Source organism: Hippopotamus amphibius, chromosome 4 (assembly GCF_030028045.1).
Source record: "Hippopotamus amphibius kiboko isolate mHipAmp2 chromosome 4, mHipAmp2.hap2, whole genome shotgun sequence".
Taxonomy (NCBI): Eukaryota; Metazoa; Chordata; class Mammalia; order Artiodactyla; family Hippopotamidae; genus Hippopotamus; species Hippopotamus amphibius.
The window spans coordinates 73277215-73301146 of NC_080189.1; the positions used below are offsets into that span (position 1 = coordinate 73277215).

Genomic DNA, 23932 nt, shown 5'->3' on the forward strand with positions numbered 1-23932 from the left:
ATCGAGAGAAGATATGGCTTTGAGAATTAGTGGCATAGGAGTATGCCTTTAGCTATAAGTATGTGCTAGTAGATCACTCAGGGAAGAGGTGAATGCATGAAACGTCCAAAAATAAAATGTGATTTATTTTACTTAAAGGATAGATGGATGAAGAAAAATCTGTAAGTCAAACTAAAAAGGGAAGGATAAACTAGGACACTGTAGCATCAATCAAGGTAAAAGAAGTTTCAAAGAGAGGGTCAATAATTAAGATCAAGATCAAGTAAGAAAAGGACTGAGGAGAATCTACTGAATTTATTTATGTCATCTCCTTAGAGATCTCAGCTAAAGCAGATCTATTGGTGGTGTGGTGAAAGCAGAGGTTGTGCTACAGTTGAGGAAGTTAGGAATTTACTGAATAGAAAGCAAGCACTGGGGTTTCATGCAAGGGTTACTTCATGAGTAAAAATACTGATTTCTGTGTGCAGAGTTTGTTAGAGGCATCAAGAAAGTCAACATGGCTGTAGCGAAATAACAGTAAGTGTAAAATTTCTACTTATGAGACCATCTTATAGGGAAGATGTATTGGTTGTAAGGACTGATATTTAAAGGAGATTAAGAAGCAGTATTGCAGTAAAAAAATAAATTGATAGACTTCAAGTTTGATAAATGATTTATAATTTTGTGTATTCATTCTGGATTTATTTTATTATGTTGCCATGAATATAAAAAATTAGATTAAAACTAATGAGATATTCCAAAGTCAAAATGCCACAAAATGACCATACCAGAGAGTTGGTGCCAGGAATCAGGATATCTCTGTGTTCTTCTGCCTTGAAAATAGAAGAAACATTGAACTATTCTGAAGGCAATAATGCACGACAAAACAATGTAAACAGCTCTTTCCCAGCTATGAAGTAGATGAAGAACACCATGGCCATTCTAGTATTAACAATGTAAAAATTTTTTTGTAAAGTTCAAGGGCTAACGTATTTAGTTAATTTGGTGAAGAAAGCAATGACCTACTTTCTATCTCTATGCTCACTGAGAAAACAAGTGAACCTCACTTTTCAAGGGCTCTTTTCCCCGAGAAGAAAAATGCTTATTCATAAAACAGTTTTTTTAATGAAGAATATAATTTAAGGATTTATATCTCCCTTAATTTTGATGAGGTCTATGCTCTTTATTTATGAACTAACGCATTTCTAAATATAAGGCTTTAAAAAAGTTGAATTCTTCTAACTCTGTTTTATTTAACAGGTTGCAGTGCAACCTACTCCAAATCCACAGTCCTATTACTGGTTTGTTGAGAGTTAATTAATATGGGCAGAGAAGATCTGTAAGTTCCTCGAAGGAAGATGGCTGTATCCTCAGGACTACATAGATGTTCCATAAATTCTTACTAAAGTAAATTTAGTCATCTACAAAATAATATTGGCCAAAAATTCACTTATTCCTATTGTGATGTCCTCCTATTTTGAAAAAAATACTCCCCATCATTTAAACATTAAATAACTCAATAACTTAATCTCAAAAATAAATTTCATTTGGACCCACTAGATTGGTTGACAAAGTTATCATTATTTACATAGACAGGAATACTTGAGTCCAGATATCAAGAAATCAGTGCCAAGAGGGCCAAGAAAGGGGAAAACGTGTGAGTGTAAGGTATTAGAGATACGTGTACCTAAAAGGGGACAGGCAGAAGCTACACTAATCCAGGATGTTATGCTGCATGGGCATCTCGTCCCAGATTACCTGATCTTTCGGGAGATCTCAGAAATATGTGTTTTGAGGCTAAATCTCCCAATTAAAATTTTTAAACTCAATTGCTTTTTAAAATATCATGTGATTGACTCCCTCCGCCCTAGATAGATACTTGGCAATTAAGGGCTTTAGACATTAAATCCATTAAAAGAAGTGAACAATTACAATGAATGGATTATTCGTCCAGCCTACGCCATCTGAATTACAAAAAAAAATTTCTCACTAATGAGGGTATAAAATACATCTGTACAGCTGTAGGAATTATTGTCAAAATCTCTTTTTTCCTCTCAGCTCTAGCAGGCTGTAATGCTACCACAATCTGAAAGTTGAACATCAAAATGATTAAGAAGAAAAAATACTTAGAGACTTGTTCATAATTCATCATAGCAGCTGAGACTGAAAAACAAGTTGTCTTGTAGCACAAATACATTACAACTACAACACACAATGAAAATGTAGTTAAATACACAAGTGAAAAGATTAAAAATGTAATTCCTTTCATTATTAAAAACACCAGAAAAACAGTTCATTTCTGCTAACATAAATGTACAAGTCACTATGTTTTAGATATATTTTATGGAATAACATTGTTTGATTGGGGGCGGACGTATTTGTGCAATTCACCCATGACATATTCATTCCACATGGCTGGGTCATAGGTATTATTATTTTTCCACCACATGGAAACACATCAGGGCCCATTCTTCGGCTAAAGCACCCTGCAGTAGAAACACCACATGTGGTGCCAACTTTTGTCACACTTCAGTGGAGAGATTTAGAATAATTTGCTTTAGCTGTGGCTCTTTCCCTAACAAAGACTGTCAGTCTGTACTACGCAATACTTTAATAGCTATGTGTTTAGGTGGGAGGGAGAGGTAGTGTTTCTCAGAACAGCACAAAACAAATGCCCCACAGGCAGACAGAACTGGATCTGAATCCTAAATCTGCCACTCATTAGCTATGTAACCTTGGACTAATCACTGGAGCGCTACTGAGCAGCTCCCATGTGCCATGCACTATGCTAAGCTCTGGGTATAAAGGAGTGAACAAGATATAGCCCATGCCCAAAGCAGCTTAAAGTTTAATAGGAGAATCAGAAAAGAATAGGCAATTGCAACAGAGAATCTTAATGGCTATAGTAAATGTAAGCAGAATGTATTAGGGGGAGCACATAGAAGTAACATCTTTCCCAACCTTAAGCTGTAAGGTTTCCTGGAGGAAGTGATATCTGAGCTGACGTCTGGAGGAAGGATAGGAGATAGGTAAGTGAAAAGTGAGGTAAAAAATATTTTAGAAGGAGGAATTAACATATGCAAAGCCAGAAACTGAAAAAGAGCCTAGAACTTCTGAGGACCTGCTCACAGTTGCACAAGTATACACAATGGAATATCAACTAGACAATCCTCTATATCATAGCCAAAAGGAGTTGTAAGGAAGAGTCACGATGCAAAAAAATTTTTTACTCTTCTTTGAGGGACTATTTACTCTTCTTTGAGGGAGGAGTAAAAATATTACTTTAGTACTATTCATTCATTTATTCCTCCTCTTTGTAAATGGTTATTTCAATCTATTATGTTTAAGAAACTATAGGTCACCCCAGCTTTGACCTCGTCTCACCTACCACCATTCCAGTGAAGTAGTCAGGCAGAATGAGAAAGAGCAAGTGTGTGAAATGCTTCAGGGTGGAGGTTGCTAATGCTGTTCTTCTTATTCTTCAGGAAAAAGCAGTCTTTAACATCAGAAAAAGAGACCACCCTGAAAAAGGGGGAGAGGAGGGAGAATGCAGGTGCAGCAGTAGCTGAAGAAATAAAGTCCAGGCAGGTGAGATGATAATCTGGATCCTGTTATTCCATCTTGCCAGAAGTGAAAACTAAATCTTTATCTTTTAAAAGTTAACTTGTTATTCAGAAACAGCCCAAGGAAAGGTGTTCCTTAACAAACAAACTTAAAGACACTTCTGGATGGCCTCTAAGAGGACTTCCTCCCTCTCCCACCAACTTCTGATTTTGATGATATATATTTCCAAACTTTTGCTGTTGAGGTCCTATTGCTCAAAGCTGGAAGCCATCTTGGGATGGAGTATTTTAGAAGGTTCATGAATGGAAAGTAATATCAGCAAGATGGTGATATAGGAATTTCTAGTGCTTGTCCCCTCTCAGAAATATGAATGTGAACAACTATCCAAGCATGAAAATATCTCCACAAGAGGTAAGGATTTCAGGTGAGGAATTACAGCACCTGGACAAAGCACAAGTAAAAGATGAAGTGAGTAGGAAAGACACTTTCACCTTACCCCTGACACCCCTCTTCTAGGCCCAAGCAGCCCAGTGCAGAGAGAAATATCCTCTCATTGGGGAGAGAGAATGAAAAGAGCACCTGACTTTACCACAGACCACAGCACTTACCTGCACCAGTGCCAGGTAACTCCTCCAACCCCAGGCAGGTTCCCTCATACCCAGACTCCTTGCTGACCCCAGTGCTAGGCAAGCTACAATGGTTCTTGACTCCTAGCCCACTCCAGTGCCAAGCATGCTCCCAAAGCACCAGACTGGCTCCCAAGACCCACACCAGTGCCAGGGCAACTACAGCCCCAGGATTTCAGGCCACTCAAGTGCAAGAGAGGCTCCCACAGCCCAAGCCTCCATGATGGCCCCTGAGGCCTCAAGCTATAGGCCAATTCCAATGGCCCCAGGCCCTGGACTGGGGCAGGCCCTGCAGACACAGGCACCAGGATCACCTCCAGTCAGCCCCTGCACCTAGTCAGCCTGTGAAGACCCAGGATCCAGGCTGCCCCTATGGACCCAGGACCTAGGACAGGAGCCATGGACCTGAGCACAAGATCTGCCCACCTGCTGACCCAGGCTCAGAACTACCTGCCCAAAGACTCCAGCAGCAAGTCTGCCCACAGAAAGCATAAGACAGCACACCCAGAAACTCTGGGTGGGCTGGCTCATAAAGGGACTTCCCTGCCTAAGCCAATTTATAAAGACTGGAAGAGGTGCCTACTTCCTCAATGCCCAGACACCAACACAAGGCCACAGGATTATGAATAATCAAGGAAACATTAAACCATCAAAGGATATAAGTAAAGCTCCAATGACTGACCTTAAGTAAATAGAGATCTATGAATGATCTGACAAAGAATTCAGAATAATTCTCAAAGAATTTAGGTGAACTATAAAGAATAACAGACAACTAAGTGAAATTAGGAAAACATTGCATTAAAAAAATGAGAGTTCAACAAAGAAATAGAAACCATTAAAAAAGAAACAAAATACTAGAGTTGAGAAATACAATGACTGTCCTGCAGGATTCAACAGTTTCAACAAGAGATTTAACCAAGTAGAAAAAAGAATTAGTGAACAAGAAGACACATCGTTTCAAATCATCTTGTCAGAGGAGTAAAAAGAAGAAAAAAAAAGAATGAAAAACTCTGAATTATAGGATACAGTTAATAAAAATAGGTGGTTTCCCTGATGAATTTTGCCAAATATTTAACGAATAGTTGATGCTAACCTTCCCAAACTCTTCTAAAATATTGAAGATGAGGGAACACTTACCAATTCATTTTATGAGGCCAGCCTTACCCTGATATCAAAGCCAGATAAGGAAAACTACAAGAAAAGAAAAACTGCAGGTCAGTATACCCAAGGAATATAAATGCAAAAATTCTCTACTGTTACATTCAAAAGAAATCAGTAAAATTATAGGATAAAAAATCAACATACAAAAATTAGTTGGGTGTGTATACATTAATAATGAACTATCTTAAAAAAAGATAAAGAAAACAATCTCATTTACAACAGCATCAAAAACAAAATACTTAGGAATAAAATTAACCAAGGAGGTGAAAGATCTGTACATTGAAAACTATAACCCATTGATGAAAGAAATTGAAGAAGACAAAAATAAATGGAAAAAATTCCATGTTCATGGATTGGGAAAACTAATATTGTTAAAATATCTCCACTACTCAAAGCCAACTATTGATTAAATGCAATCCCTATCAAAATTCCAAAGGCATTTTTTACATAAATAGAAAAAATAATACTAATGTTTATATGGAATTAGAAAAGATCTTGAAGAGCCAAAGCAATCTTGAGAAAGAATAACAAAGCCAGAGGCGTCCTACTTCTTGATTTCAAACTATACTACAAAGCTATAGTAATAAAACAGTATGGTACTAGGAAAAAACACATAGGCCAATGGAACACAATTGAGAGGCCAGAAATAAACCCATTCATATATGGTCAACTAATAATTTACAAGGTTGCTAAAAATGCTCAATGGGGAAAAGACAGTCTCTTCAAAAAATGATGCTGGGAAAATTGGATATCCACATGTAAAAGAATGGACTGGACCCCTATCTTACAGCACTCATAAATATTAACTCAAAATGGATTAAGGACTTAAATATAAGACCTAAAACCTTAAAACTACCAGAAAAATACATCAGAGAAAATGTCTTGACTTTGGACCTTACAATGACTTTTTGGATACGATACCAAAACTGCAAGCAACAAAAGCAAAAATGAATAAGCAAGAGTACATCAAACTTAAAATGCTTCTGCACAGCAAAAGAAATGATCAACAAAATGAAATATAATGAAAAGGCAATCTATGGAATGGGAGAAAATTTGCAAATCCTATATCTGATAAGGGGTTAATATCCAAAATTGATAATAAACTCAAACAACTCAACAGCAAAAAACTCAAAATAATCTGATTTTAAAAATGGTCAAAGGACCTAAGTAGATAATTTTCCAAAGAAAATATTTAAACGGCCTACTAATACATGAAAAGTTTCCAACATCACTAATCATCAAGGGAATGCAAATCAACACCATAATGAGATATCATTTCACATCTATTAGAATGGCTATTATGAAAATGACAAAGGTACAAGTGTTGATGAGGATATGAAGAAAAGGGAACCCTTGTGCACTGTTGGTGGAAATGTAAAAATTGGTACAGCCACTATGGAAAACAGTATGGAGGTTCCTCAAAAAATTAAAAATAGAACTGCCTTATTATCCAGCCATTCCTCTTCTGAATATATATATCTGAAAGAAATAAAATCACTTTCCTGAGAAGATATCTGCACCCTCATGTTCATTGCAGCATCATTCATGTTCATGTGGTATATAGATACACTGGAATGTTATTTGGTATATACATGCAAAGGAAAATGTGATATATATATATATATATATATATACACTATATATATAGAATAATTTATACATTATTACATGCATAATGGAATAATATTCAATGGAATATTATTCAGAAGAAAGTGCTGCCTTTTGGCACAACATGGATGTCCATGAGGGCATAATGCCAAGTAAAATAATTCAGACAGGAAAATACAAATACTGAAGAATCTCACTTATATGTGGAGTCTAAAAAAAGTCAAACTCGCAGAAACAGAAAGTAGTATGGTGGTTGCTGGGGCTGGGGGATGGGAGAAATGGGGAGATGTTGACCAAAGTGTACAAACTTCCAGTTATGAGATGAGTAAGTTCTGAGGACCTAATGTACAGCATGGTGACTACAGTTAATGCCATATTATATACTTGAAAGTTGCAAAGAGAGTATATCTTAAATGTATTCACAAAACACAAAAAAGAATTATATGAGGCAATGAATGTGTTCACTAACCTTACTGCAGTGATCATTTTGTAATATACATATATATCAAATCATCCCACTGTACACCTTTAACTTACACAATGTTATGTGTCAATTATATCTCAACAAAGCTGGAGAAAAAAAGAAAAATGACATAGTCATTGTTTTCATACAAAGTCTGTTAATTTTCACATTAAGTATGGCAATACTCCTGACGTTACTTGAAATGGAAACAGTTAATTGATTTTAATAAAGAAAATGCTCATTTGTAGATCAGCAACTAACTTTGGGATAATTGTTCTCTAGAACATGAGTGTTAAGAAATTCCATGAGAAGGAAAAAAAGTCAGTGATCAAATAACTTGGGGAAATGCTGCATACTATCCCTATTGAATGCTGATTATTTTTATTAGCATATTTAATATTCTGAGAAGTCCCAAAGTAAACAGAGCAATCAACAAGCAAACTTTAACCCAGGATTAGATGAAGATTAATTAGCATATATTCAGTCAAGGGACTAGAGTCACAACTCACTGGGCACAGGCTCAGCACTCATGAAGTTGTTAAGGAAATCCTTGGGGAAATCATTTAAAAGGACCTAATAACCTTACAACAGCATGCAAAAAGTACTTTTTCTATCAAAGGAAATGAATGAGATTGACCACCATGACTGCTGTATATTGTTCCTAAGCAATGTCAAAAACCATGACCCTTCCTAGAAATAGCCTATATATCTAATGAGGAAGAAGAACGTAGCATACCACAAATTCTTTATAAAAGTAAGTTTTGTTTTGCTTGGCAGTCATTCCTGCTTGTTTGCCTTTTATGTCACTTAATAGAATAGGGAGAGACTCGCTTATCAGTATCCAAAATTCATTAAAAGTAAGTTGCGACAGTTTTTTTGGTTACCAGAAGAAAAATGTCTTCCCTGAGAAGAATAATAAAAGAGGTCAGAATGCCTTTCCTTTCTTGGTAAGCTTGCCTGCTTGTGCTTTCACGGCACCATAGGCAACACTTTGTCATCAATCCTCATGTCCAAGTTTGCCATGCCACTTCTCAGGGCCCAGGAATTTTCAGATATTTGGAAAATGACTTCTTAGGCAAAGGGCAGGAGCAGTGCCAGTGACAGAGGTGCTACTTGGTACTGACTCTGACAGGGGATAAAACATAAATCAAACTCCCATCTTATTTTTTAAAAAGAGGCTTGCTAAGAGTCATTTCTTAACGTGATGATAATGTAAATGGTGTTATGCAGTTTCCACCTCATTGTCTGGAATATAATAACTACAATATGGTCTTGCCTAGAAAATAGAAGCATCCATAATTTTGCTAGACCTTAGAATACCTTTCTAACATTTCTATATTAACTTTATAAAAAAATTTAAAGGTATCTATAAGACGTGCACACATGTCAGACTTTACTCCTGCATTCCTTGCACTTAGCACAGTGTCTGGTGTAGAGTGAACTACCATAAATATTTATGGTGAGAGTGTGGACGGGAAGGGAGGTGAAGCTTAGGAATCAAACGTGAAGGCCACCACTTTTAAAGGAGCAAATTTCTATAGGTAACTTAAAGAAGAAATTTAAAAAATGTTCTAAAAAGTTTTGTCCTCTTTAGAGGAACATAATGCTTTTGTACTATTTGATACAAAGGATAGGCCACCTACTTTCAGGAAAAGTTTCATATACTTTTAATTGTAAATAACATTCATTTGATTTGATTGATCCTTAATTCATGTAATTTGAGCATTCTCTACTTTACCTGCTATTCTCAGAGGATAATCCTCCTGTTTTTCTTTGTATAACACTGAGCTGGCATACTAGCATAGGTATTCATATTTCTGGATTACCAGAGGTATAGCTGAATGAATGTGTCACTGTTATCACACAGCAACATATTTAAGGCCCTGAAACATGCTTCAGGTTCAACATATATGTTCATGAATTTTTCAGAGTTGTTAACTTTGAACTCAGCCATGTTGAAGGACTAAAGTTACAATCATCCACCCACAAACTGTATTGATTAGTACATTTTTAGTTACAAGCACAGAAACTCAAATCAGACAGGCTTAGGCAGTCAGTCAATCAATCAAAAATATTGGCTCACTTCACTACACTACAAAAGTAAAGCTGGCTACAACTGGTGTGAAGAAATACTATTAGGAATCTACATCACTCCATTTCTTAGCTTCCCTTTTCTCTGTGTTGATTTCATCAAGCTCTCTCCATTTGGTAGGAAGATGGCCCCAGCAGCTTCAGGCTAGGTTTCTTCCACTTTAGCAAGCCCCAATGAGAAAGAGCTCTTCATTCCTAATAGCACCTAAAGGATTTTGATTGATCAGGTCTGGAGTGCCCACCTCTAAAGCCTAGACTAAAAGTAGGGAGGAGTGGGTCCCCAAAAGAAAGTCAAGATGCTGTTATGCCAGAAGAAAGGGACATGGATACCAGATAGGCAAAAATACAATGGCTGTCTGGTATGAGCATATTCTAAACTCTTGCAGAATTAGCTGGAAGTGAGAGTAATTAAATCATATTTAGATTGTTCACAGGCAATTCATTAAGTTTTTCTTTTAAATACTATTAAAAGTTCTTTTTTAACCTAGAAAATAGTTGGGTGATTTTAGTTCATAAAAACTTAGCATTAAAATGAAATGAACTGAGAAACAGGAAGCTAAGCCTTCCACACCTTTGTGTGATACTGCACTGTGGTTACTTAACTTACTGATATAGATCCATTATTCAAATATTAACAGCAACTCAATGATCAGATATTCCCATTTAAGGCACAAATGTAGGAAAAGGTAGGTTTGTTAAATATGAATATTTATGTGTATAAGCAATAAACTGCTGGCTAGACAGTAAATTTGAACCCATCCCCTCTGCCCAAATTACTTGATGAACATAAATTTTCAAAATTATTTCAAAAGTTGAATAATCCTTTGGTTAAATAAGTAATCCCAGCTCTGTATGATTTTGACTATCCAACACAGCAAAAAGATCAGTAAATACAAAGTCAGAATATTTTGGTTTCAAATAAAATCTTTACCATATTAAAGCCATGCAATCCCAGGCAAGTAACTTCTTTCAAAAAGCTGCACAAGTCAAAAGGATATTCTGTGAAAAGTAGTTCTAAAACTTATAGAACTTAACATAGATTTATAAAACAAAGGGTTTTCTCCATATAATACATTTATAATTCTGCTCCTCAAATGGTAATTCTTATTTAGCTAGTGTTCCTTTCTTATTATTCAGTTGCTTTGTCCTGATTAATTTATTTCTCTTTATGGCTTATAAACCCTTTACAACTATTTTATTATGCAACCTATACATAACCAAAGTAGAAAATGCCCTGTATATTGTGCTGTGGTTTGACCTTTTTGACAACGCAAAAAGAATGAGAGATGGCAGTAACAGGCATCATGAAGGAAGCTATTACTTATTTAGAATATTTAAGCTACATTTGATTGAATCAACCTATATTATTTTAAATACCAGTGGTTAAACTTCTATCATTTTATATGAAATAAACTCTATTTTTTAGACAAGATTTTAAAATGCTGCAAGATAATTCCTTAATTAAATGTGAAAAGTAAGTTCTTGGGAATTAAAAGGTCTCACATGCATGTGCCTATTTAACTAAAAATAATGACAGTGTCAACACATCTTGACATCCAACCATATATTGGTTCCAAAATCATAATAATTATACCTGCAGGTAGGCAGATAGAATTTATGCAGAAATGTAGATCTTTTGTTGCGTCTTCTTGGCTTTGTGCCATGACATGTCAAACACAAATAAATAAGCCAAGCAATACATTGTTTTCTAATTCAAAGTTTGGAAGATACGCTGCTATCTATACTTTTATAAGACAATGTGTAATATTTCCATGTTCACTTTTTTTTTTTAGAATATATGGCTTTATTATCATGCTTTATTTTCTGAGTTTACTTGCTTGTTTTAAAACGAGATTTATTTGTTTATTATATGTATTTATGTGTTTATATATTTTATCTGTTATTTATTATATCTCTTTATTATCTCTGATATTAAATATCCAATTAGAAATAGGCACTCCCAGCAGAGGAATAAATCATAACAATATTTCTATCATGAAAAAATCTCATTTTAACTTGTATTTTGAATAATTTTACAGAGCTGGAGTCCCTGGAGCTTCGAGTACGTTTTGACATCTGCTTAATTCATCTGCTTAATTAAGCAAATTATGATGAAACAGTTGTGCTGTCAAAAGAAATGATCAGTGTTGTGCCATTCTTGGTGGCATTGCCTTCTGTTTCTCACCTTCTAGACTTTCATAGAAAACTAATAAAGGACACAAACAAGCATTTGAAGTACAGGATCATAAAATGCCTTCTGCATTATCTGGCCACTTAGTTGTATCTTTAAAATGTCAAAGATTTGGATAAAATGAAAAAAGTTCAGTCTATAATCTCAAGGTTTCTTTTCTCTTAAGCTAAGTTTGCACAACAACTATCTTTAGGTACAGTTGCTGAGTGGAATGCTATCATTAATATTTAATACAGTTATTATACAGTTGCTGGGAGAATTTCAATAAAAACTGGATTTCAAAACAACTAAAATTTATATGGTCCTGTTCGGTACCAGGTATTGTATATACTTCAATTTATAAAGTCACATTTAAACTTCATAATAAACCAATGTAGTTGTTGTTATAACCACTATATGAAATGGTCAATAAAAAATCAAAGAGGTCTAGAAGCTTGCCTCAGGCACCAAGCTGATGAATTAACTATAGAGAATTAAATCTAAGTTTCCAACTTTAAAACTATCATTCTTTTTACTATACCATATTGAATACAATAAATAACAGCAATCATGGATATTAGATACTAGCATCCATTATATGCCATGCACTTTTCTTATTTGTCATGATCCAATGAGATTATTTCTGTTTTTCAGATATATAAATTGATGACCAAAAAGCCTAGGCAATTGCCCATTGTCACCCAGCAGGTAAGTAGTGAAATTGGAATTCAAATTCAAGTCATGCACTTGACTTCAAAATTTAAATTTTCTCTATGATAGCATGCTGACTTTCAATTGTAATTAAAACTTGCAAAAAATACAATTCAATCTATATGAGATGATTAGATAATTTAGGAGTTGTCACTTCAAGGTCACCATTAAAGTCTTCTTTGCTGTTGTTTAATATATGTGAGGTGCTGATTTAAAAGGTTTTTGGGTTAATAGAGAGTCAATAAATATTATTGGTTAATTGAAATTTCCATTTTACTTATGTCTGAATATTTGGCATTATGCAGTATGTTTTGAAAATTATGGCAGGGTATATGGCTTTTTGCATAATCACATTAATAAAAAGTGTTATAACTGAGATTCAATCAGCAACAGAAGACAAAACAGACAAACATAAGAAAGCACTAAACACAAAAATATATACAATTCAATTTTGTGAAGTGATCTAGTCTACAAGCAGGTCAGTACACAATCTCATAAATAAATTAATACATACTACTATATATACATACATACACACTCACATATACATGATGCAGGAAGTTCAAAGAAATAAAGGCTGGGAATCTCTAGGCAATAGAAACAATGTATTTTTAATAATAAATCAACTTTATTCTGGGAAAATGTATATAAAATATAATACACCCATTTTAAGTGTACTGTCCAATAAGTTTTGATAAATATATAAACCTGTGTAACCACACCGCAATGAAGATAAAGAACGTTTATATCATCCAAGATTTTGCTGGTGTCCCTATTAATTCTACTTTCTTAGTACTAGTTAACTACTTTATATCACTTTGGATTAGTTTTGCCTATTCTAGAACTTCACATAAATGAAATCATATACTATGTGCAATTTTTCCCTGTCTTTTGCTCACTATAATACTTTTAAGACTTATCCATGTAGTTGCAAATATGAGTAGTTCATTCCTTTCTATTGCTGAGTAATATTCCATTGTATGTACTATCACAAATTGCTTATCCATTCACCAGTTAATAGACATGTGGACTGTTTCCAGTTTTTGAACATTATAAATACAGCTAATATTAACATTGTATACAGGTACATTTTCATTTCTCTTGGTAAATACCTAGGAATGAAATTGTAGGGTTGCATACGTGCATGCTAATTGTACATGAAACTCAAACTGTTAACCAAATAGGTTGTACCCTTTTATACTATACCAGCACTATATGAGAATTTCAGTTGTACCATGTGTCAGTCTTTTAAAATTTTAGTCATTTCAGTAAGTAGGTAGTGATTTATCACTGTGGTTCTAATTTGCATTCAGGGAACAGTTTGTTTTGAAGAGGACTAGATTAGCAACTGAGAATCCTAGTTAAAAAGATTGACAGTAGAGTCACACATGGATCTGAATTCCAGATCTGGAACCTACCATGGGCATACCCTGGAGACTTTGAGGGTCTGGTTCCAGACTACGGCAATAAAGCAAGTGCTACAATACAGCAAGTCACACAATTTTTCTTTCGTTTCCAAAAAATTTATAAAAGTTATGTTTACACTATACTGCAGTCTATTAAGTGTGCAATAGCATTATGTGTAAAAAAAAAAAGTACACCCTTAATTAAAAATACATTATTTCTAAAAAATGCTTATCATTGTCTGAGCGAGTGGTAATCTTCTTGTAATAGTAACATAAAAGATCACTGATCAGGACTTCCCTCGTGGCACAGTTGTTAAAAATCTGCCTGCCAATGCAGGGGACTGGACTTGATCCCTGGTCTGGGAAAATCCCACATGCTGTGGAGCAACTAAGTGCATGCACCACAACTACTGAAGCCCGCACAACCTAGAGCCCTTGTACCACAACTTTGAGTCCACATGCCACAACTATTGAAGCCCGAGTGCCTAAATCCCATCCTCCACAACAAGAGAAGCCACCACAATGAAAAGCCGGCACACCACAACGAGCACACCACAACGAATAGCCTCTACCTGCTGCAACTAGAGAAGGCCAGCGTGCAGCAATGAAGACCCAACACAGCGAAAAAAAAAAGAAAAAGAAAAAGAAAAAAAAGGTCACTGATCACAGCTAACAATAAAATATAACAATAATGAGAAAATTTGAAATATTGGGAGAATTACTAAAATGTGACACAGAGATATGAAGTGAGCAAATGCTGTTGGGAAAATTGTGCCACAGACTTGCTTGATGCAGGGTTGCCACAAACCTTCAATTTGTAAAAAGCACAGTATCTGCAAAGTGCAATAAAGTGAAGTGCAATAAAATGAGGTGTGCCTGTGTATGTGTAACTATGAACAAGTTGTCTTAGATTCTCTATCCTCAATTTTCTCCTCTGCAAATCACAATAAAAAGAGTACCTTGCTCAGATTTTGTTTTGAACTTTAAAAAGAACATAAATGTAAAGCATCAAACATAGTGCCTAGATCATAGTGAGTGTTCAATAAAAGTTAACTAATATTATTATTCCTATTTCACAGAATGTATAGTTATAAATTGTTTTTACCTTATATTAAGTTTACTTCTAATGACCATAACAATAATGCTATGCCTTTATAGGATCTATCTTACCCAACACATGAAAGTGCTTTAAACTAATCTTTTAAAATAGATAAATCTAATTTCTTCAAAGTTAACCATAACATAAAGAAGTATTACTCTGGAAAGTATCTTTGCATCTAGTTCTTTTTTTTTAATGTTTTAAGTTGGGACTTGATCCCAACAAAATATGCAGATACCATTACTTTACGTGGCCTTAATCCTAGAAAGTAGTAGTACTTACAGCAACCTACAATAGATCACAATCATTCTGCCTGCACTACGCCTTCCTCATCCAACAAGCAATCTTTGTGGTTTCAATAACTCCGTAAAATGCCAACTTCCATTTTACCCTGACATCAAATGGACCAACATGTTCCCTCTCCCCTCGATGGGTCAAATTCCCTACCCAGCTGCTCCCACCCAGGGTTGTAGGCTTTTTTCTAGTACTGCCTGCAATCACTCCACTGCGACCTAGTGACACCACAGTCAGCTTCCCTTTCTACTTGTCCTATTGCCAAATTTCTCCTCAGGTCTGACAGCACTGCCAAATCATCTAGCTTTTGCTTCTGTGTGGTCTGAGAGAGTTGGCACAGAGAGAAGTAGTGAGTTCTGTGACTTCCTCTTGGGTTTTCTTTCACAATTAGGAAAGAGGATTAGGAGTAGCCAAGAGACATTTTTTTAAAAAAGTGTCCTTCTGAGAAAAACAAAGAGATGCCTTAAAACTCTGAAAAGTTAAGGGTTTGAACTAATTGCTATTCAGTCATTGACTTAGTGACCCTATGTTTACCTCTTGAATACTCAGTTTTTTATGAGCTGTTACAGATTAAAAAAAAAAAAAAAAAAGAAAAGAAAGCTATTACTGATGTCTAACATCACATATGCAATTAACAAATTTATGTAGTAATTCTGTTTTCCAGTCCTCCCATGTAAAATCTCATTGTGAATGTCATTAACCACTATGAGTTTGAAAGCTGAAAGTGCTCTTTATTCCTTCCTAAAGACTTAAATGTCCATCTGTTATTTCCTGTCAGCCAAGAGAAATTCTCTCAGCAGTTTCTGTAGTGCAGGTTTGTTGATGATGAATTCTTTTTGTTTTCCCCTTTATCTGAACGTCTTATTTCTCCTTCATTCTTATAGGATTATTTTTGCTGGATATAGAGTTCTGGGTTGACAGGGGTTTTTTTTCCTTTAAGCATTTAAAAAATTATTCCACTGATTTCTAGTCTCCATTGTTTCTGATGAGAAGTTAGTGATAATTCAAACCATTGTCACCTTATATATAATTTGCTGTTTTTCTTTGGCTGTTTTGAGATTTTTACCTTTAATTTTTGGTTTGCAGTAGTTTCACTTCTATGTTTATGGGTATAATTTGTATTTATCCTACTTTGGGTTCTCTGAGCTTCTTGAAGCTGTACATTTCACCATATTTAAAGATTCTGGCATATGATGATTTTTTTTAAGTCTCTGTTTGTGTTTTCAACACTTGCCTTCACTAAACTAATATCCCATAATACAACTATCCCCCTTCTTCCCCCTTTCACAAGCAACAGTTTCCTATTGTGGAAGAAGACTCGAAGAGACAAAGACAAATGAAAGCAATAACTGAGATCTGGAGAAATTAAGTAACCTGTTCAAGGTCACATATTTAATGAGTAAAAGATCCAAGACTTCAAACCTGTTGACCACAAGCAGAGATGACTAAAAAAGGGCTTGTTTTTGATATGTTAAATTCTAGCAGGAAAGTACGGTAAAATCTTCATGATGGGAAACTGTGCTAGCAAAGTAAACTAGGATATAGAAGGACTGACTGTTTCTTTCTGAACGAAAATTTTTGAAGATATTGTGCATCTACTATGAAGAGCTTTAATGAACTTTAATGAGTGCCAGGTTATAGAGGAAAACAGGTGATTTAATGCATACATGTAAGGGTCTGTGGGTTCATTGTGGCTTCACTCAGACATATGATTCACCTCTTTTTAAAGACTGTCACCAAATACAATCACATTCTGAGGAACCGGGGGGTAGGAACTCTGAGGAAACACAATTCAGCCTGTAACATTTGATATGCATATACAAACTGAAATAAAAAGAAAAAAAAACTTCATAAGATATACTAAAACATTATTTGTTGTTAATTGGAATTAAATTACAAACACCTAAATTATATGCCTATTTCTTTAGTTATATTCTCCTGATGACTTATCTCTCTTTAAGAGTTTTTTGTTTTACAAAATTTTCTTATAAAATTCCTTGCAGTTTCTGTCTGTCTTCCATTTACAATTGTAGCATAGCTTTCATAGCTTTTACAGTGCTCACTTCCAACTTACATCATTATTTTGTCCTTTGAAAATTAATTAATGAGACCATATGCTCACCATTAGCATTATGAGCTGGTATACTAAACATGTACCGGTGTAGTTAACAATCCTGAGAACTGCTTTTCAAATTTGCTTTGTTGAGTCACGTAATACCATCTTTACAGCATAACTGACCATTCCATTGTTCAGGATTGTGTTGCATCTCTTAACTTTTTTTTTAATGTCATCAATTGACAAGAAAGATAATTATCATCAATTGTTATCCTCTTTTTGTTCCCATACTGTAAGAATATTCAGTAACATCCATGTTACTAAATCAAATGCTTCAAGTGATGAGATCCATTCCAAATGATAGTCTTGACAAATTCTGTAACAACTATCCATTTCAAATCAGAATTTCTTTTCCTGTTCCTAAGTAATGGTGTTAATTTTAAGAACAGCCTTGACACACAAAGGGAAATATTTTTCATCAATTCTTTCTCTAACACATTCAACAAGTTCCTTTAGTCAATGGAGTACTTTAATAACTGCTTGCTCTTCTTTCAATGCACATAATTCTAATGCTAGATAAATATTGATAACTATGAACAAGAAATAAGAAGACTTTGCTCAGTGGCTTATTTAAAAAGTCAACAAGAATGGGGGCACGGTGGCACCTTTCTTCAGAATGAAAATATCAGTGCTTAAATTAACTGAAGGTTCTTTAACTGTATTTGTTTAAGAGGGCCAGGGGATATTTGAATGCAAATTGAAGAATTCTGAATGCTAACAAAATCACCAAAATCCTTTAATAACAATTCAAAGAATAAAAATGCTGAAGTAAGAATCATTTTATGATTACTACTTCAATTTCAATAAAAAGGACATCAGGTGCTGTTTGAACTGCATTATGCAGAATGCGGGCAGTACAGCCAACATAGACTCACACATGCTTTTGCCAACTTTAACCCCTTTAACCCATTAACTCCTAACTGGAAAAAAAGTAACTCTGCAAAAATTTGCTATTTTTTCTGTAGTCACATTTGAGCTTTACTTATAATAACTTAATAAGAAAGCCTTTTTTCACGAGAAAACTACTTCACAAGCAAAGGAAAAATGTATTGTTATTACAAGCATCTGTGGCCATGACCTAAAAAGGTGAGGCATTTAGATCTTTGATAATCTCTGTAATGTAAATTAAGCTATTATATTTTCATTATTGTAGTAGATTTAATCCTGGCACTTGAAAATTTGCTTCAACTTTAAGTGAAAGATTGATGAAGATATACAGTGTAGAAGGTCATTACAATTTCTGCTGTGATTTTATCTCCTTAATCTGAATGTCTCAAACAAAAAGACTGCATTATCTTTTTTTAATGTCATTGTTACTATCTGATGAAATCATACCTCTCTCATGCTCAGCTGTAGTATATTTACTAGTTTATTAACTGACTTTCCACAATTTTCTATATTAAATGAACTGCTGTATACCGCACAATAATCTTTGAAAGCACCTGTTCCTTATTTAATGAAGGTGCACTGTTCATAAAATTCGTCACAAAAATTTACACTTGTGTTGGGGCATTTCGAGGTTCAAATACACACAAATGAAAATACCTGAAAGCAACCATTGCAAAATTGAAAAGACTGAATCTGAAAATCTCTGGGCCACATCAGTGTGTTTGTCACCCACAAGTCCAAACAAGTTAGTATGAAATAATGCAATCAGACTGGTGCATACAGAAATGGGATGCCATTAAGTGAGGTTCAGTGCCCCAATTCCAACATAAACAGGAACAGTTCTCCGATTCCAGCACATTCCTCAGGCTACACGTCCAGAGCTAAATGTATTAGTTTAGAACAGCCTTGTCATCTGATGTATGTGGAATGACAAGCATCAAAATACAATCTGACTGGAGTTTTTATTGAGAAAAAGAATGGGAACTCAGAAGAGGTGGCTAAGAAAACAAAATGGCCTGTACTCCTTTTGCCCCCTCCAGAATCACTTTTTTCCGCTAGCACTTATTGGGAGGTTGAATTTTATTCTTTTTTAAAGGAAAAAGCATTAGGTAACAGGGCATGCCACCACCACCACTATCAATACCAAGAACGAACCACTTTGAGGGCCAGGCTGAAGTTACTGGAGGGAGTTACGAGTAAGAACAAAATAGAATCCTGGCATAAAAAGACAGCTGGAATGGGTAGTTACTAATAAGAGGCTTCAGGCACAGCAAAGAAGCAGAAGTCTATTAATCAGCACAGGGAATAAATATAGGGAAGGAACTGGTCAACAACCAGGGTATGTAAAGGTAAGAATCATGCAGATTTATCTGGCCAGTGGATCACATTGGTCCTAAAGATTGGTAAGGAGGTCTGTCCTACCAACCATGGCTCTAGACAGCCTCCAGACATGCACTGTTTGAGAGAAAACAAGAAACCATTCACCATGTCACAGGGTACTCCATTTTTTATGCCTCATTTCTGGTATTTTTTCTCTCAAGCCCATCCTTACTCACTCCATATCTATAGCTGACTAAGAAGCAAATTGGGGTTCACTGCCTCCCTCTGGCTTTTGTTTACTATTAAATTAAGTCAATGTTCAATATCCAATCCCTTTACTTAGAGTTGGACATATTGAAGGATAGGCTTCCCTCATGCTTGGCTATTTTTTCTTGTCTAAGAACAGCTTTCTGGACTTTACCTTGCCTGCCTGCCCTAAGCCTATTATATTCCAGACCCTCCATGTCTAACCAGACCTCAATTCTTGACTCCTCCTGTTAAATCCAGTCCTATGGCCATCCATGCATTACACTTACAATCACTCTTGGCTTTTCCTCTATAACCACTCAGTGGACTATGGCAGGATGGGTAGAGAAGAGTCCACCATTGCCATGAAGATGATTAAGAAAAGGCCTCCATAGGGGGGAGTCAAGGGAGGGAAGGAATACGGGGATATGTGTATAAAAACAGATGATTGAACTTGGTGTACCCCCCAAAAAATAATAAATAAATAAATAAATAAATAAATAAAAAGAAAAGGCCTCCATGAATAAGCAAGTCCAAATACCACCAAATACAGTGCCAATAAGAATTACACTTTCACCTCTAAACTTGTACTTGAAATTCAGCTTTTGGTTCTTGTTACCTGAGATTTAGCATCGATTGATATTTCAGTCAGTCATCAGTGAATAGATAGACATATTAAAAAAGCAGTCTCTTTAGAGAAAGTATCTCAGCAGGACTTGAATAGGACCTGGGGAGGTGCATTCCCCTTTCAGTAGAATAAAGTTACTCAAGGTGACCCCTCTCCTCAGTCTTCACACAATTTTTGAAAGAAACAGCAAGAACTGACAAAAAAAAGTGGTACTTTTCTCCTTTGGTCCTTTCCTCTCTACATGCAAGTGTAAATCTCTGTCTCTTACTTCTCTAAAGTTGCCTTTAAATACACTGCAGTAGTTTTAGTATATTTTAGAATCTGTTTGATTTTTATGTTTTCAAGTGATTTAAAAGGTAGCATTAGGGAATTGTGCTCTGTGGCATGTTACTATTGAAGATCCAATAGGGAGCAAGGATAACATCTGCTTTTCATGTTGTGCTGTGTATAGTTTATTGAATCTTACAATATCCCATCACAGGTTGATGAAAGTCAGGTTTTATTATTTTCATTTATAGGCTGGAGGTAAAGCTTGGTTTGAGGCAAGTAAAACACACGGGAATATAGGATTTAGGTCTCTGTCCAGGGTAAAATACACTAAACCAGAATTTTTCAAAGAATTATCCATGGGTACCAAGAGATACTTTCGAAAAAGAAACAGTGTCGATGTATTCATTTGAGTAATCGCCCATACTAAATGTGTCTCCAAAGATAAACAGTGCACACTTTAAAGGTTCTGTGAAGTCCTGCAGTTAAAAACAATAACAAAACCTTTGCTTATTTAACTTAGCATCATTTCCTATAGTATCTTTTGTTTGTTTGTTTGTTTAGTAAGTATTAGTTTATATTAATAAAACATTTTGGGAAATATCCCATTAAACCATACCATCTCTCTTTTACCTTATAGTATATGAGCAAAAAACCACCTGTCTCAGTCAAGGGCACATCTAAATTATCACCAAGAAGTAAGAAAGAGAGACAGAGAGCAGAGAGAGAGAGAGAGAGAGAAAGGGAAGGAGGGAGGGAGGAAAAAGGAGATAGGGAAAAGGGGGAGAGAGGGGGAAGAAGGGGGAGACAGAGGGAGAGAGAGTCTCTTACTTGACTTTGCTGCTTCTGTCAATGGTTATTTTCAATAATATCACTTCTCCTCAGTCCAGTCCAGTCCCTCCGTTCCGGTTGGTTTCATCTACTTCACTGTTGATCAGCCCACTGTTATTATTTGGATTATATTCCTCCATTTAGTAAACAAAAAGAGCACCTATTAAATACTAGGCACTATATCAGTCACAGACAGAAATTAAAGCATAGTTCTTGTCCTGGAAGAGCCACCTAGTAAAAGAGGAGGCATACAAGTACGAAACAAAATATCTCGACAAGGCAAGCCTGGAGGTGGAACATCCACCAGAGGGAAGAGAAGGAAGTCTTGCTGCAGGAGGTAGGGCATGGCTTCCTTGTTTCTTCAGTGGAAATATTTTAGAAGATAGTGCTTATTGATATGGATGATAAATAGACATTAGCAAAACCAATTGTGGAGAATAAGAGAGCCTGAAGAGAATAATATCTAGTAGTACATGTAGGTGAAGAAAGCAGTGTTCACTGAAACAGTGCATGATTGGATCTTAGGACACATATACGGGGGTACTAGCTGAAGAGCCATGAGACTATCTATCTAACTATATATCTATCTATCCATCCATCTACACATATACACACATATATACACATATACAGATTATATATATATAGACATATATATATGTATGTGTGTGTGTATATAAATATGCACATAACACAGTAAGGAGTTTAAACTGTATCCTAGAGAGAATACAGTTATTGATTATACATTACTTTTAGCCATTTTAAGTCACTTTAAATCCCTAAAGATTCTTCCACCCTTTTGCAACTGCTTATTCTCAAACCTTGAGTATCCTTTCTCTTTCTGTGGACATGTCCAATGTCTATCCATACATCCAGGCCAAAATATGTAAGCCCATTATACCATACCTTCCTTGACTGCCTCAACCCAGACTTCTTCCTCCTGTGAACTTCTCTGCTATCCACTAACTCTGTGATTCATGCAATGCCTTATAAGTTACCCTTTTGTAAATGTGTTTGCTGTCTACGCTGCATATGGCAAACACCTCAAAAGCAAGGAACCATATTGTGTATCCTTGGAACACTGGTGGTTCCCAGGGATCCCTGTCTCCTGCTGTTCATTCCCTTGTATAGTTCTCTTCACATGAACCTGGGCTGGATCTAGTAACTCACTTCTTACAAACAGAATAAAGTAAAAATGACAGCGTGTTATTTCCAAAGACAAGGTACAAAAGACTCTGGCTTCTGTCTTTCTCTCCCTCTCTTTCTCTCTTCCTTGCTCGCTTTGAGGGAAGTCACCTGCCTGTTGTGGGCTGCCTTATGGAGAGGTCCATGTGGCAAGGAAGTGTTATCTCCAGCCAACAACCATGTGAGCCGTGACTGAGCTTGAAAGCTGCCAATCCTACTCCTAGAGAAACTCGAGATGACTGCAGCCCCAGAGGACATTTAATTACAGTTTTGTGAGAGACTCCAAACCAGAGATGCCCCACTAAGCTGCACTTAGACCCCTGAAATGAAAATAATACCTATTGTTATAAGCTACTACATTTTGGGGAAATTCATAATACTGTCATATATAAAAAACATCTAAAGTAACAGGCTACAAAAGAAGTATAAAATATTTCAGAAGACAGATACGTAAATAGATAAATGGAAGAATATACAGGAAATGATTTAATATTTATTGAATGAAGGAATCCAAGGATGGATATTCATAAAAGTTCCTTCAGGTTTATTTTGGATTCAAATCCCTTGTTTATTTCAACTGAAGAAATGCATTATTGCATTATCACTGTGAACTTCTGCGTAAACATTTCCTGAGTTTTTATGCAAAATGCAGAATTGATAAACACAGAAGATACACCCAACAATGGATACAGTTGCTTACCCACATTTCAGCACTTATGATCTTCTCCCACACAGTCTTGCCTGTTTCCAAGGAATGATGAGAACATCTACCAGAAAGGCACTATGGACTCAGTGTGCCTGAGACCTGTGGTACAAGAGGGGACAGCAGGGCACCCATTTAAAGAAACATGATGAACCATCTTTTCCATGAGTGGTAACCATGGAACGTCCCGTTGATTGAAAGATTTCTCACATGTTCCCCTAACCGATTAAGTTCTTGAGTTACAAAGGCATTCCACCTAACTGCCTTTCCTGAGACTCCTTTCTTATTCCAGTAAAGAAAAAAGAAAAAATCTGCTGAATACTACCACTCATACTTAGTGTGTTTTTTTTAATGTATCAGTTATTCTATTAGGTTCTTTGTAAGACATTTAGAACACCAATTTATGAGGATAAACTCCATTTTGTGAGAGAAAACACAGAGCAGAGGTAGCAACGGAGCTGAGAAACAACTTTGGTTTTTGGCAGAATTTTTGAGTCCACAGCCTTCTGATCAACCTGGAGCTGCTCTGTAAACTCTTTTTTCTCCTTCTCTGTGAAGATCTTGTCTTCCTGGTGC

General features: G+C 35.6%; 1 long non-coding RNA gene across 1 annotated transcript; it reads right to left on the reverse strand.

Moving 5' to 3' along the window:
* Positions 1-779: 779 nt before the first annotated feature.
* On the reverse strand, positions 780-23369 carry LOC130851303 (uncharacterized). Its single transcript, XR_009053165.1, has 4 exons — positions 23354-23369; positions 21469-21579; positions 5307-5360; positions 780-812 (listed from the first exon to the last, which is right to left on the reverse strand). It is a non-coding gene; the product is annotated as an uncharacterized LOC130851303 (long non-coding RNA).
* Between the last annotated feature and the right edge of the window lie 563 nt (positions 23370-23932).